Below are 14,443 nucleotides of genomic sequence, written 5' to 3'. Positions count from 1 at the left end.
CCGATGTAATATCCTCTGATTTCTCTCACAGTCTCACCTCTTTGTTTCTCGCTCACAGAACACACATCTATTAGACAACCTCAAATACAATACCCTCATACAAAGAGAGGGGTTGCCTTCTAGGGCAAAAAACCCTAAACTAAACATAAGTTCTACCGTCAGATCATCCGCCTAATGAACGGCCCAGATTGACTAGAAATTACTATACTTTTACAAGGCAATTTTATAGCTATTTTTAGCTTCGGGGGCAACCGCCAGGGGGGGGCTCCCAAAGGTTGTAGCCGCCCCCCCCGGACCCCCCCTGCAGCGAATATTTTACGGGCGGCGTTGCCGCCCCCATTTTGAACTGGGGTCCAATGTGGCGATACATTTGAATATAGAAGATAATCAGGCTCCACACCCAACACTAAATAATAAAATGTCTCCCAATTGTTGTGTACATGTATTTTCTAATGATGATGCGCCACTATTACCATTTGCCTTTGGAGTCAACAAAGGTGTGTTGTTCTTACTTGAAAAGGTTTTTCATTAACAACCAAACTAGATACTCCATATTCGAATGGAGAAATCTCCCTTCTTTGACCAATATATATTTGAGGCATTACCTTCACAGTGAAAAATGGCTTTGTTAGACCTTGTGGGGTAGTGACCACTACAATCTCTTGTGTCCCTTTATCAAAATTTCTGGGCCTACCTTTGTACTTAATGTCACAAAAATCCTGAAAGGTTAGGGATGCCCGAGTACCCTCTTCTAGCATTTGGTATTCCCTCCGATAATCAAAAGTATCTTTGTTCTGTTATGGTGGTCCATAATTCCCTTTTTTCCACCCATCTAGGAATTGGGGAGGCCAAGGTCCCAACCTATCTGTCTGAGGATATTAGGCCAAATAGGAATATGGTAATTGTTAACCACATTATTAAGAAATTAATTTATCAGCTATTGGTTCTGCTACCATTGAGCAACTATATTTTCCCTGGTTTTTTCCCAAGCTTTCTTTTTCCAATCCTCCATTGAAGCCTTCCTTGAAGATCTTGGGTGACTAACATAAACCCAAACCCTCACAGGCTCACAGGGTGAGCTAGCTCTGTTACCACTGTAATGCCCTAAGGTAATGTTACCCTTAGAGTTCTATGTTGGCTTAGGTTTCTTCAATCAATAAAATATATTATATGACATTCAGTTAATAATAAGATTCATTGACTAAAATAAAGACATCCAAAAAAAATAAATATCGCTTGTAATAATATGAATTCTCAATGCATAATGAATTAGGGCTGATTGTCCAAGAACAATAATACACCAATTTTAAAATACTAATATTCAATCAATTAGTACTTCAAATAACATTTCCCAATTACCACTACTCCAACTATAACACCAACACTATTCAGTTTATTGCCACTACACTAATTGTGACTCCATTTCTAATTGTCTAATTCAGCTATGATAGTGATTGTTTCTTAGTGAGGGTCCGACTTCAATATATAAAGGTTCAAGCCCTTGTTCCTTCAATGAATTTGCTCTTGTGATTTGACTCACTACCAGAATTAGGGCTTGAATATGATGATAAGTTTCCCAACAACTCGTAAAATTGAAATATGTCACGAAACAATCTTCTTGTCCTGCAACTTAGACTCTTCCCTGAACAAGAAAAACCTTCCTTATTTGAAATGCTTTAGTTTGTCTCTCCTCAAGCCGTGTGGTTGGATTGGTCCACACCCTACAGTCAAGTTGGTCTGTGGCAACGTTGCATGAAGTGGGGACGAAACGGAGACATTTTTTGGAAGTGAAGATGCGGAAGCGTCATTTCGCAAAAATCTACAAAGCGAAGCATTTCGGAAGCATCTACTATATTATAATAATAATAATAATAATAATAATAATAATAATAATAATAATAATATTTTACATAGCCCCAAGGGTTAGCTCAATCGGTCAAGCCGGGGCCTCGCCAATGGGAGGTCACAGGGTCGAAACCCGAAAGCTCTTGGGGTTAGGTCTGTGATGGCCGAGGGGTGTGACCCCCTTCGGGTGGGGTCCACCCTAGAGACTTTCAATCCTGGACGTAGCGGACCACTGACCATGGTATCCGTGAACCAGAAGTGAAAATAATAATAATAATAATATTTTGCATTTATATTGAAAAAGACATCCCAAATACCAAATTAGTTGTAGAAGACATGAAAACATGTATATTTTTACATGAATCAAGATAGATATGGCATCCATGATTCCATTGTACATAAATGATTAATTATTCAAGCATAAACCATCTATATTCTAGCAATTACAAATTGTTGACAGTGTTGGACCCACCAACATGTCAGGGGATCTCCCCGGTAAGAAGTCTCAACTAGACCTCAGGCTGTTTGGTGTAGGAGTCCTAGTAGTGGGTCGTACGGTATCGCCTTGACCGTGGTTACACGCAAAGGTAAGTAGGATGTCATTGTTGGTAGAAAGGGTGTGGCATGTGCCTCAAGCCAAGGAAGGTGCATGAACGGTTCTAACACGTGGAAAGTGTGGTGAGTGCGCCCCTTGGAAACCTGTGGAAGCACGTGGCTTGGAAGAGAACACACGAGCAAAGATGCATCACAAACTAGAAGGTAGGTGAGGCAACAATCCAAAGTGATGGTTAAACCAAAATCACGCCTCAATAAGATTCATACATACATATACAAAAAGAGACCGTACATATATGTGTAAGCAAAAAACTACATATATCATTAGAGTAACCAAGATAACTAAAATACAATAACAACACATGCATGAAATGTGTTGGCATTGTTATATTAAGAAGTGAAAGTTCAAATCATACAATACAACCATGAACAACCACTAGTCCCGATAATGGAACATTACAGTCACTATCGCCTGCTCCTCCAAAGAGATGTACTAGCTCTGCACTGTGGAGAAGTCAAGGCTCATTACAATACACTCCAAGATTTCTCTAAGATACTCCTATAGAAAGCTTGGCTGCCCAAAAGCCCTTACAATGAGTTACGAGGTTCTATAAATAGAAAAGGGTGGGGTGACCCTTGACATTCCCCTTTGTGACTTTTCACCTACCCTCATGACTCTTTACCTACTACATGAATGTTACACTCAACTATCGACACTTGGTCTTTCACTTTTACAACATGTTACATTACAATCTGCACATGTACCCATGTGAAACAATATAGGATTGAGCAAGCCATGCAAGCTATCACTAAGACTTAGACAGTTGTGGCAAGACCAACTCTTCGACATCCTCACAATGATCGACGGTGGAAAATTGATGCCAAGCTTGGTCGTTCATGATGGTGTCCACGCACTCAATGGTGACATCCTACTGAAAGTGAACTCTTTCCTCTGTTGCATCTAAGTACACTGATATGGCTCCTATGTTCAACTCGTTTGATAGCATGCACATCATCATCTTGAGTGTAATTGGACCAGAAAAATATTGATGTATAGTGTCTGTGCTAATCTCCCAGTGTGTAATCGTGACTATGTGCATCAGCTTGTCGACATACATGTTCAGCTCCAGTCGAAATTGGTTGTTGTCTTCGCCTTGGTGAGTGTGCCAATGGGTGGGATCACATGCATGCGCACAATGACATCTATGCTCCTTAACACCCTTGCATGCAATCGATGGAACTGCTCACCCTGTCTGCTCCGTACCAACTACTGGGATGGGTCTATAACCTGTATGGTGCAGTTTCATCAATTTGTGCATGTTGCGCCTCTTGTTGTACCTGTTCCTGCTGCAACTCCTTCTCTCGTCTATGCAAATCCTGTTCTTCCTTGAGTTTTCGCTTCAGCACCTGTAACTCCTTCTCCATTTCTATCTCTACCTTCGCGTGATCCTCCTATCTCGCTGTCACCTCATAGCCTCAATCTCCAAAGCTATTCTTATCACAAGTGGATCTTCTTGAACTTGCAGCTTTACGCCGCCTCTACGTTGTCAACAACCTTCCTCTTGCCTTTGCTGCGCGCAGGTGTGCTACCTTCTGCTGCTGCTGATGGTGCTACTCGTTGTGATGTTTTTCCATTTCATCTTGATATCTTTATCTATGAACAACTTGATGTCTTCATAGATAAGAAATCTCATAGACACTTGCTCGACTGCATCCCCAGTTGTGCTCTCAATAGTGTCCTTTGATGCTGCTCTCCTGGAAGCCACTGTACCTGTGCTACTGAGAGACAGACAAACCCCTGTGATGCCTGGAGACATAGTAACACTCATGGAAAGAAATGCATCAATAGAAAACCAAAACAAACTTGAGGAATGACTTGCAACATACCTGTGTGGCTGATTGTGAATATTGCTCAATTTTCACTAGGAGGTTGGGAGACTGACTACCAAAACTATGCAAGACATAGTCTTTCAAGAGGCTAATTGACAACTAGAACTGCGCAAACAAAAATCCGTCCTAGCCCGCTAAGGACTGAAACTTTGCAATGCGCAATTTCAGTTAGCAGTGACATGCAAACCAGTAAACTCCATTCCGTATTTTTTGGGGGAGTAAGGCACTGCCTCCCAGAATTGCGCAATGCAAGCTTGGAGGTCAGTGTTAGGCCAAACTTGCACAATTTCTAGAGGGAAGGAAAAGTCTTCACTTCCAGAAATGCATAATGCTATCCGAGCAAAGCAAGGTCTGGGCCAAGGTAGTCCAGACTCGCCAATGGGTGACTGAAAACATGAGAAGTCTGAATGCATGGTGAAACTGACTGTAAACAAGAGTGAATTATCATGCATGCAAATACTAAGTGCGAGATTCATCAAATGGAAAACATCCATATGTGTGAAGTGGGTCATTGCAACGATGACCGTCGATGCAAAAACAGTGTCATGCATGCGACAACAGTGAGATGTAAACGAAAACTAAAATGATGCTTCTACAAGCTAACATACATTAAAACAACAACAAGCGCTCATTAAAATCAAGCAGATAACACTTACACAAAGCGAAACACAAAAAGCAACAGAAACGCAGGACATGAGAAGCATACTTACCCTGAAATAGCTAAGGTGAAAGTGTTGAAGACTCCTAGATGTGATGTGGTATGTCAAAGCTGTAAGATCGATGTGAGGAATAAGCTTTATAGTGTCTGGTTCATAATTTTTGATAAGATCTAGGTTATGAAGCGCATGCCACAAATCTAAGAAAAAGCGACACTTAGCGAGAGGTTTCTAAAATGATCTTTGCATGTAACCTCAAGCTACTAAAAATAGATCCCTAAAATCTAGGGATGCCTTTTGTATGACGCATTTTGTTATTTCGATAAAAGCATCCCATGCATGCAAACCAATTTTGCTCGGTCCCGAAGGGAACTGGTCAACCTAAAGGCACATGCATTGGTCTGCGAGCCTGGGATGAAAATTTGTGCAGTTTTTGGACTGAGCACAACTGGCTGTTTGTCAGGAATTGTGTAATTTTTGGGCTGAGCAGGTCACTGCCTCCCATAATTGCGCAATTCCTGGGCTAAGGCCTAGTGTGGGGTCAAATTGCCCAGTTTTTTGAGGGAGGACTGTCTGACTGTTCTACACAATTTTGGATCCTAGCAGGCTGCCCAACTGATTTGCATAATTTCTGGAGGGAAGTCTAGTTCCCCTCTAGAATTGCACAATATTCTGGGGGAGCTGCTCAGCTAGAAAATAACCTAAGTCTGGGATGGTAGCCTATGAAGGGAGTGAAGAAAACTAACATGCACAGGCTGGTGAGCCACTAAAAATTAGTTGAAGCTTATGTACTTGACAGTGCAAGACATGTTGTTAAGTATGGTTGGCAGGGAGGCTCCAAAACAAGGCTAAGGAAAAATTTTGGAGGGTGTTTGTAGCTGCTACAACACTTGGCAACGCACTAGTATATCTCAGCTCTCTACATGGACCTTGTTCTGAAAATAAAGTCTAACAACTCCAGAAGTATTGTTCAGTTCTCTTATTGTCTCGGCTTCCACACTTACTTGATTGTAAGATGTAGTATCTTCCATGCTCTTGATCAATCGACAAACATTCCAAGACAAGCCAACACAATTGTTTCGATTTGGATGAGGGGTATATTGATGCTCAAGCCATATGATAGTTAGAGTTTAAATTTTCATCTCTGTTGTTGCTTCGCTACCAGCAGGCCTGGACAGTGTTACGTAGGAACAAAATCATCGCTCCACTGTGAGCGAGACTGGTCATTACCCCGGTGGAGTTACTTGTATCACCTCTCTGCACAGGAAGCCTTTCTTTTATTTCACCTTATTCATTTTCATTTTTTTGAATTTTTTTCACATTTTCATTTTTTCATTTCCATAACTATGCATAACACCTATTCATTTCAGAGGCAGAAGAGGGATCTTGACTTATTGATAGAAGAAGAGGTTGTTCCTTCAGAGAAGTAGTTTTTATATACCTCTGACGTGCTTGTTAAGGTTTTCCCCATCACCTTATTCTACTTGACTGAGCTGAAAAGGTTTAACCCAAACCAACCGAATAGAGTAGGTGACACTATTTAGGGCGCAAGAATTGTGTTTTCATCAAGCCTCACTTCGATCAGAATGTATTTTCCATTGATGTATCATGGACTGAAGACAACAAGTTCCTTATACATAGGAAAGATGGCATATTAGCAAGTATTGATAACTGCACAAGTCCTCTTGTACTTTACCCAGCTTGTTTCTAGAATCTCACACGATCCATGCGAAACTATCTGTTATGAAACCAGCTCAAGAAAAGATAGAAAAGATAGATCAATGCCTTAGAATTCACCCTCTTCGAGGGGGCAACCTCCTTTACATTACATAAATGAACAATTCTTCGATGATACAAATGAAAAGACCCCCTTTCTATATATAGGAGTCTAAGGGGTCATAACATAATCAGAGCCGACATAACAATAATAATGTAAGGGCACAATAATAACAATAGTTGGCTTCTATGGGGCACAACAGTAACAATATGGGCACTACATGGGTACATCAATATAATAAGTGGGTTAATAACAATACGAGGTTACACTAGTAGTATAGGGGCCTAACATGCCCCTCTCCTTCAAAAAGCGTTGTCCTCAACGCTTGAGTAGTTCTTGATGCTTCTATATAAAATTCTTGTTCTCCCATGTGGAATCTTCAGCAGGTAAGTTCTTCTCCTTGATGAGATACACTGAAATTGATTGATTTCGTAGCTGTCGGGTTCTTGTTTCTGTGACTGCTCCAAGTTCCAATATGATTTTTCCTTCCTCTTCAATTTCTGGCAATATTGTTTGAATTGGGATCTTTTGCAACTTTTGAATAAGTGGCCATACTTCTTCATTTTTCTTCCATTCATCCCTTGCTTCGTTTATCTAATCTGGTTGGATAATAGAAATGGCGCACAACAATGCTTCCACATCCTCATCCTTGAAGAGTCTTCCCATTCGGTAAGGTCGCCATTTTTTAAGTGCATGTAGTATTGCCAACATTTCCTTCTCATAAATAGCTTGCTTGAGATGTAGCTGTAAAAATACCCAATCACCTACATCAAAACATTTTTCACTACAATGTTGATCTACCTGTTGTTTCGTTTGATTTTGCACCAAAGTGGCGTTATCCTTTAAAATTTGGAGAACTTGTTGTTGATGCTCGATGTCATATTTCACTGCTTGAACCTTTTTCTTCTTGATATGTCCTTCTATCTCTAGAGTTTGAGGAATGGTAATTTATTCCAATCCTTTACAAGATATGGTTGGATTCATTCCTTGATGCTCGATGTGATCTTTCACTTCTTGAACATTTTTCTTCTTGATATGTCCTTCTAACTTGATAGTTTGAGGAGTGGTAATTTCGACCAATGAATTACAAGATATGGTTGGATTCATTTCTTCTTTCTCAATGTGATCTTTCACTTCTTGCACCTTTTTCTTCTTGATATTCCCTTCTATCTTGAGAGTTTGAGGAGTGGTAATTCTTGCCAATGCTTTACAAGATATGGTCTGATTCATTTCTTCTTTCTCTCAGGTGGGGTCCTGGCGTATATCTTCTTCTTTTGATGTTTTTTGATCCTTTTCTTCCTCCTCTTCATATTCTATGTAAAATAATTTCTTCTCAGCACACTTATCACCTTTAGTGCATTTGCTATCACAATTAACAAAGCCCTTTTTCTCTTTTTTCTTCCAATTGTTTTGGTGTAACCCTTGTAGGTTGTGGAAGGCTAGGAGAAAAAACACTTCCATATTTATAGTTGTGAGGGGTATGCTTCCTGGTTTCCATAATTTTTCTTCCCATTATGCCACAAAGCCCTTTTACTCTTTCCAATTGTTGTGGTGTCGCTCTAAAGAAGGTGTTGCTCTTTGTATCCTCATAATGTGCTATCATTTCCTCCGTGAAAATTGACCACGTAACAAGTTGTTTACGAGAACAAAGCCCTTCATACCATAAAAATTGATCTGGTTCTAAATATGAAGATGCAATACATACCTTTTGTAATAGTGGTACACCATTTAGATCAAAATATTGCTCCATCTGAAGTACCCAATTTACCGAATCCTTGCCATCAAAGTTCCTCATCTTGCTTTTTCTTGATTTTAGGAGCTCAATCTTGAAACGATTGTAACTCTGTACTTTCAGATCTTTAAGTTCTGAAATTGTTACCTGTAGTAGCCCTCTGTGTCCTCTTTCCAATGCCACCAATCTGACCCAAATTGGATTCTCCAAGAAAGAGTTATGTGAAATCTCCCACAGTGACTTGATTATAGACTCGTTCAGTAGAGCGAACTTGTATGACGTGCCACGAGTCACTATTTCGACCTTTGGATCTGAAAAATGCATACAGGAAACTACAGCCTATCCTATTTTTGTACCTTCTTATTAAATTTCAATCTGATCCCCATAGAGAAAGTTATGACGATTTTCCCCAGGTCACCTGTTTGGAATGTAATTCAGGAGTCTGCAAAAAGATCAACTTCCTCAGATCATATCTCCGCAAATATAGCACGAAAAGCTCTAAAATTTGGACCCGAGGTTCAGCGCGATTTCTTCTCAAATGGGTTCTTTTGCAACTTCTGAAACGTCGCAGAAAAAAATTTATAGTGAAAATTCCACGATGACCTGTTTGGAGCAGCGAAACCCTAGAATCCAAAGCTCTGATACCAAATGTTATGAAACCAGCTCAAGAAAAGATAGAAAAGATAGATCAACGCCTTAGAATTCAGCCTCTTTTAGGGGGAAACCTCCTTTACATTACATAAATGAACAATTCTTCGATGATACAAATGAAAAGACCCCCTTTCTATATATAGGAGTCTAAGGGGTCATAACATAATCAGAGCCGACATAACAATAATAATGTAAGGGCACAATAATAACAATAGTGGGCTTCTATAGGGCACAACAGTAGTAATATGGGCACTACATGGGTACATCAATATAATAAGTGGGTTAATAACAATAAGGGGTTACACTAGTAGTATAGGGGCCTAACACTATCCTATGAATGTAAACAAGCAAACAAACCTGAAAACAAAGGAAAAGCAGAAGTAAATGCGTAAGCAGTGCAAGTAAGAAAACAAACAAGAAAGCAAGCAAACAAACCCAAAGAAAACACTACTCCTACTCCTAATCTAATCGTACATGGGTCTTCTCACGTGAAGTGATACTTCTAATGCAGCCATCACCGCATTGGTTGACCCATGTTGGTGAAGGCACGGTTCATGAACATCACAACCGTTCGAAACAGAAAACATGAAAGATATAACAATGAAGACAAACACACTCCAGGCTGAAGTGCGTGCATAGAAGAGAAGTGAGTGAAATCGCATGACATGTACTATGTGGACTTGCCATGGTGTTGTGCTACACTGCATGCAGATGTTAAGCACACATATTCTCTTGACTGTGACATGCAAGCGAATGTGAGAAAGGTAGACCACTTACATTGTGCAAGTGTGCTTGCTGTGTAAGATTCCTCCAATGCAAGAGCGATGGGATCATGAAATTTGAGTGGAGGAAGCATAATATATGTGTAAGATTGATCTTCAATGCATACAGATGAGTGACGAGGAGCCTTCGATGTTTCAACAATTTCCTAATTGGAAGTGAAACCAACCTCAGGACAACGAGGGCCTGACATAACCATAAGCTTGGGCTGAAGTGCCTTGAAAAGCTGTGGTGTTTTGACTTTGTCGATAAGTAGATCATCAAAAAGCAGTGGCTTAGATAGATTAACAATGAGTGAATCAATATCGTGATCAAATGAAGAATTACAAAGATCAGGACAACCACAATCAGAAAATTCGGGATGTCCATCAACATCCTCATTATTTGATGAATCGTGCAGAGGGTAGATGAGAAGCAGAGAAATTCACCTTTTGTGTTTCTGGAAAAGGTAGATGAAAAATCATGTGGATTTTCAAAGAATGATTTTTCCTCTCCATTGTCGGATGATGGAATGACATCCAATGTGTTCTGTGAATGATCAACAATGGGTGCATTCATAGACAGAGATACACATGCAAAATCAGGGATGGCAGAATCACCAAAGATGTCAGGGAAAAATGGAGGAGGCATGGATAGAAGGGAATCATCCTTCGTCGCAGATTTATGTTTAGGTTCCCAGTCATACTCTTCATGAATGACAATGCAATTAGGTTGTGTGACACCAACTCCATCGATGGCTTGATCCTCGTTCACAATAGGTGTAAAGTCTGGAATGGAAGAACACAAGACATTGCAATCTGAAGGATCAGCAGAACATGAAGGCGAAGGTTGAGGTGAGACATGCATGTGACAACCTATGGGCTTTGCAACCAAATTTGTGTGAAAGTTTAGAGAAGTGATGTTGAGAGGATGACAGTTGAACGAACGTGTGTGCATGTTCTCCAACATCACCCTGTGGCGGTGAAGCTGTTTGATGAGAGAACGGTTGAAAGTCACTTGTGACAGTGACCGTGTCCGTTCGTGATTGCGCAACTTAATCACCAAAGTATGCTGAGTGGGGTTTGAACTTCAACTTATTCTTGGGATTATCAGATTTGGTAAGGAAATATTCAAATTTTTCCATGAGATACTAAAATTTCATCTGACTTTTCAGAGCTTCAAACTGCAATACATGGAAGTGGTCCCAAAAATCTATAGGCGATTATTGTGGAGTCTTCTATTGTTTTAACGACTTTTTTTCAACAGGTCCTGGATCAAAATGATAGAAAGTAGCATCAATGAGATCACAAAACTGGTCAAGTGAGTGCACGCTGCCAGGTGGCAGGCTATGACAACATTGTTGTGGGGATTCACGAAGTGTGTGTGCAAGAAGTACGCTGCCCTCTTCATTAGAGAATTCATTTGCATCATCGAGAAATGCATAGAAGTCTTGTAAGTACTCAAGCCAAGCCACTTTTCCCTCACCATCATACGTGAATTCTGACAAGAGATCAAAAATCTCCCTCGTGATGTCGAGAGGTTAGGCATACGAAAATCATCGCGGAGGGATGAGTTTAACAGTATCCATGACGGATGTGCGAAGATTCAAAATAGGATGAGAGAACACAGCTTGTCATTTGACCCTCCTTCTAGCGCCAAAAATGTTGATGGTGCTGGACCTGCCAACATGTCACGGGATCTCCCCAGTAAGAAGTCCCACCTAAACCTCAAGTCGTTTCATGTAGGAGTCCCAACAATGGGTTGTACGGTATCGCCTTGACCGCAGTTGCTCGCAGAGTTAAGTAGGATGACCTTGTTCGCAGCAAGGGTGTGGCACGCACATTAAGCCAAGGAAGGTGCATGAACAGTTCTAACACACGAAAAGTGGGTTGAGTTTGCCCCTTGGAAACCTGTGGAAGCACGTGACTTGGAAGGGACACACGAGCGAAGATGCATCACAAACTGGAAGGCATGTGAGTCAACAATCCAAAGTGATGGTTAAACCAACATCACGCCTCAGTAAGATTCATACATACATATATAGAAAGATTCCATACATACATGTGTAAGCAAACAATTACATATATCGTTAGAGTAACTAAGATAACTGAAATACAATAACAACACATGCATGAAATGTGCTAGCTTTATTATATTAAGAATTGAAAGTTCCAATCATATAGTACAACCATGACCAATCACTAGTCCCGATAACGGAACGTTACAGTCATTGCTGCCTGCTCCTCCAAAGAGATGTACTAGCTCTGCACTATGGAGAAGTCAAGGCTCATTACAATACACTCCAAGCTTTCTCTAAGATACTCCTATTAGAATCTTGGTTGCCCAAAAGCCCTTACAATGAGTTATGAGGTTCTATAAATAGCAAAGGGTGGGGTGATCATTGACATTCCCTTTTGTGACTTTTCACCTACCCTCAAGACTCTTTACCTACTACATGACTGTTAGATTCAACTATCGACACTTGGTCTTTCACTTTTACAAGATGATACATTACATTCTGCACATGTACCCATGTAAGACGAAATAGGCTTGAGCAAGCCATGCAAGCTATCACTAAGACTCAAACAGTTGTGGCAAGACCAACTCTTTGACATCCTCGCGATGATCGATGGTGGCAAACTGATGCCAAGATTGGTCGTTTGTGATGGTGTTCGTGCACTCAATGACGACATCCTTCTTAAAGAAAACTCTTTCCTCCGTTGCATCCGAGTACACTGATATGACTCCTCTGTCCAACTCGTCTCATAACATGCACATCATCATCTTGAGTGTAGATAGACCAACAGCATACTGATGCATATTGTCTGTGCTGATCTCCAAGTGTGTGCTGGTGACTCTACACATCAACTTGTCGACATACATGTTCAATTCTAGTAGGAAATGGTTATTGTCTTCGCCTTGGTGAGTGTACCAATGGGTGGGATCGTATGTGCGTGCACAATGACATCCAGGCTCCTTAACACCCTTTCATTTGATCGACGACACATCTCACCCTATCTACTCCATGCCAGTTGCTGGGATGGGTCTATAACCTGTATGGGCGTAGTGTCATAAGTTTTTTGCATGCTGTGCCTCCTGCTGTACTTGTTCTTGCTACAAATCCTTATCTCATCTGTGCAACTCCTGTTCTTACTTGAGTTTCCACTTTAGCACTTGTAACTCCTCCATTTCTCTCTCTACCTTCACGTGATCCTCCTGTAATTCTGTCACCTCTGTTATAGACATTTTTGGGCCCTACAACCCCAAGCATGAAATGTCCATAAACCAAGGGCTCCTAAGTCCCTAAAAGTGTTGTTCTAACCCCTAAAGGAATGAGGTTAACAGATTATAGCTTCTCCCAGAAGTTCTCCATGAAAAACTGCTCAGAATTGGTCAAAACAAGATCATTTCAGCTGCTCCACTGGCTAAGTGCGTTGCATCTCACCTAAATACTGTGTGGGTGCATTGTATTTCAAAAATCCCTTCTGTGGGGTTCGATGGGTGAGAAATGACAAATGGCAGTGTCATTCCGCGAGGTGGAGAGGCAATGGAAGCTTCTAGAAACTTCTCCTATGACACTTTCCTCACTGAATTCGACCAAGGATGAGTAAGAGATCATTAATCTCCAAGTGGAAGCAAGAACTATCAGAGGGAAGACACCAATCAAATCATGAGCTGACTCATCTCCATTACAAACATCTATATATGGATCCCTCATCCCAGAGATCTAGAGGCTGGAATTTTGCATATTGTAAGGAATTGTTGTTGGTTTCTTGAGACAAACATCAGATTTTTGGGTGATCTAAGCTTTGTTTGAGGTGAAGAGGGGCTTCTTTGTTGGGAGGTTGATGTTGGGTCAGAACAACTGGTTGTAACTCCTCTTGGCCCTTTTCTTGTTTATCAATAAAAGTTATTCAAGTTTTCCTCCATGCTCTTGTGTTATTGATGCTTGCTACATTTGTATGGTCAATTTACATCTGATCCTAGATTGTTTATGATTATAGATCCATGTCTTTGTATAGTGCTATGCTTCTGTGATCTTACAGGTACTTTGTGAGGCTGGGCGTGCAAGGGAGCAAGTAGTTGAAGACTATCAAAGAAGAGAGGAATCAAATCGGGAGATTAGCGCAAGACAGAGGTTGGTCTTTCTGTTCCTCTCTATCTATAATTCATAAAGGAAAAATGAAAGTAGCTTTTCTCTGTTTGTTTCTAAGGCAGCTGTCACACCTTAGTGGGATAGATCAATTCTATATAGACACTTTTCCCTGTAACAAAATGGCGACTCCACTGGGGAGATAATTAGTTTGTTTGTTTATCATTCTTTGTTGTCTATTTCATAAACTTACAGGTAGCATTCGAACTGCATTTGCCATAGCAAATGCAAAGTAGATAACTGCTACTTCAATCCATCTACTGGATCTATTTATGATTTAAACAACTGATTCACAAACTATCTGATTTCCCTTGTGATAGCTCTTAGATCCTCCTTAGATCTACCCCTGATTGTTGCATTACTGATTGATTTTTGCTCGACCAAAACCCAAGAACTGAACTGCAAACTGTGACTCGGAATCCAAA

The sequence above is a fragment of the Pinus tabuliformis genome, chromosome J (genome assembly GCF_031772625.1).
Source record: "Pinus tabuliformis cultivar Carrire ecotype Pingquan chromosome J, CPIR1, whole genome shotgun sequence".
In the NCBI taxonomy this organism is placed as follows: Eukaryota; Viridiplantae; Streptophyta; class Pinopsida; order Pinales; family Pinaceae; genus Pinus; species Pinus tabuliformis.
The sequence above is the reverse complement of the archived record's forward strand: the minus strand, read 5'-3'. Positions refer to the sequence as shown.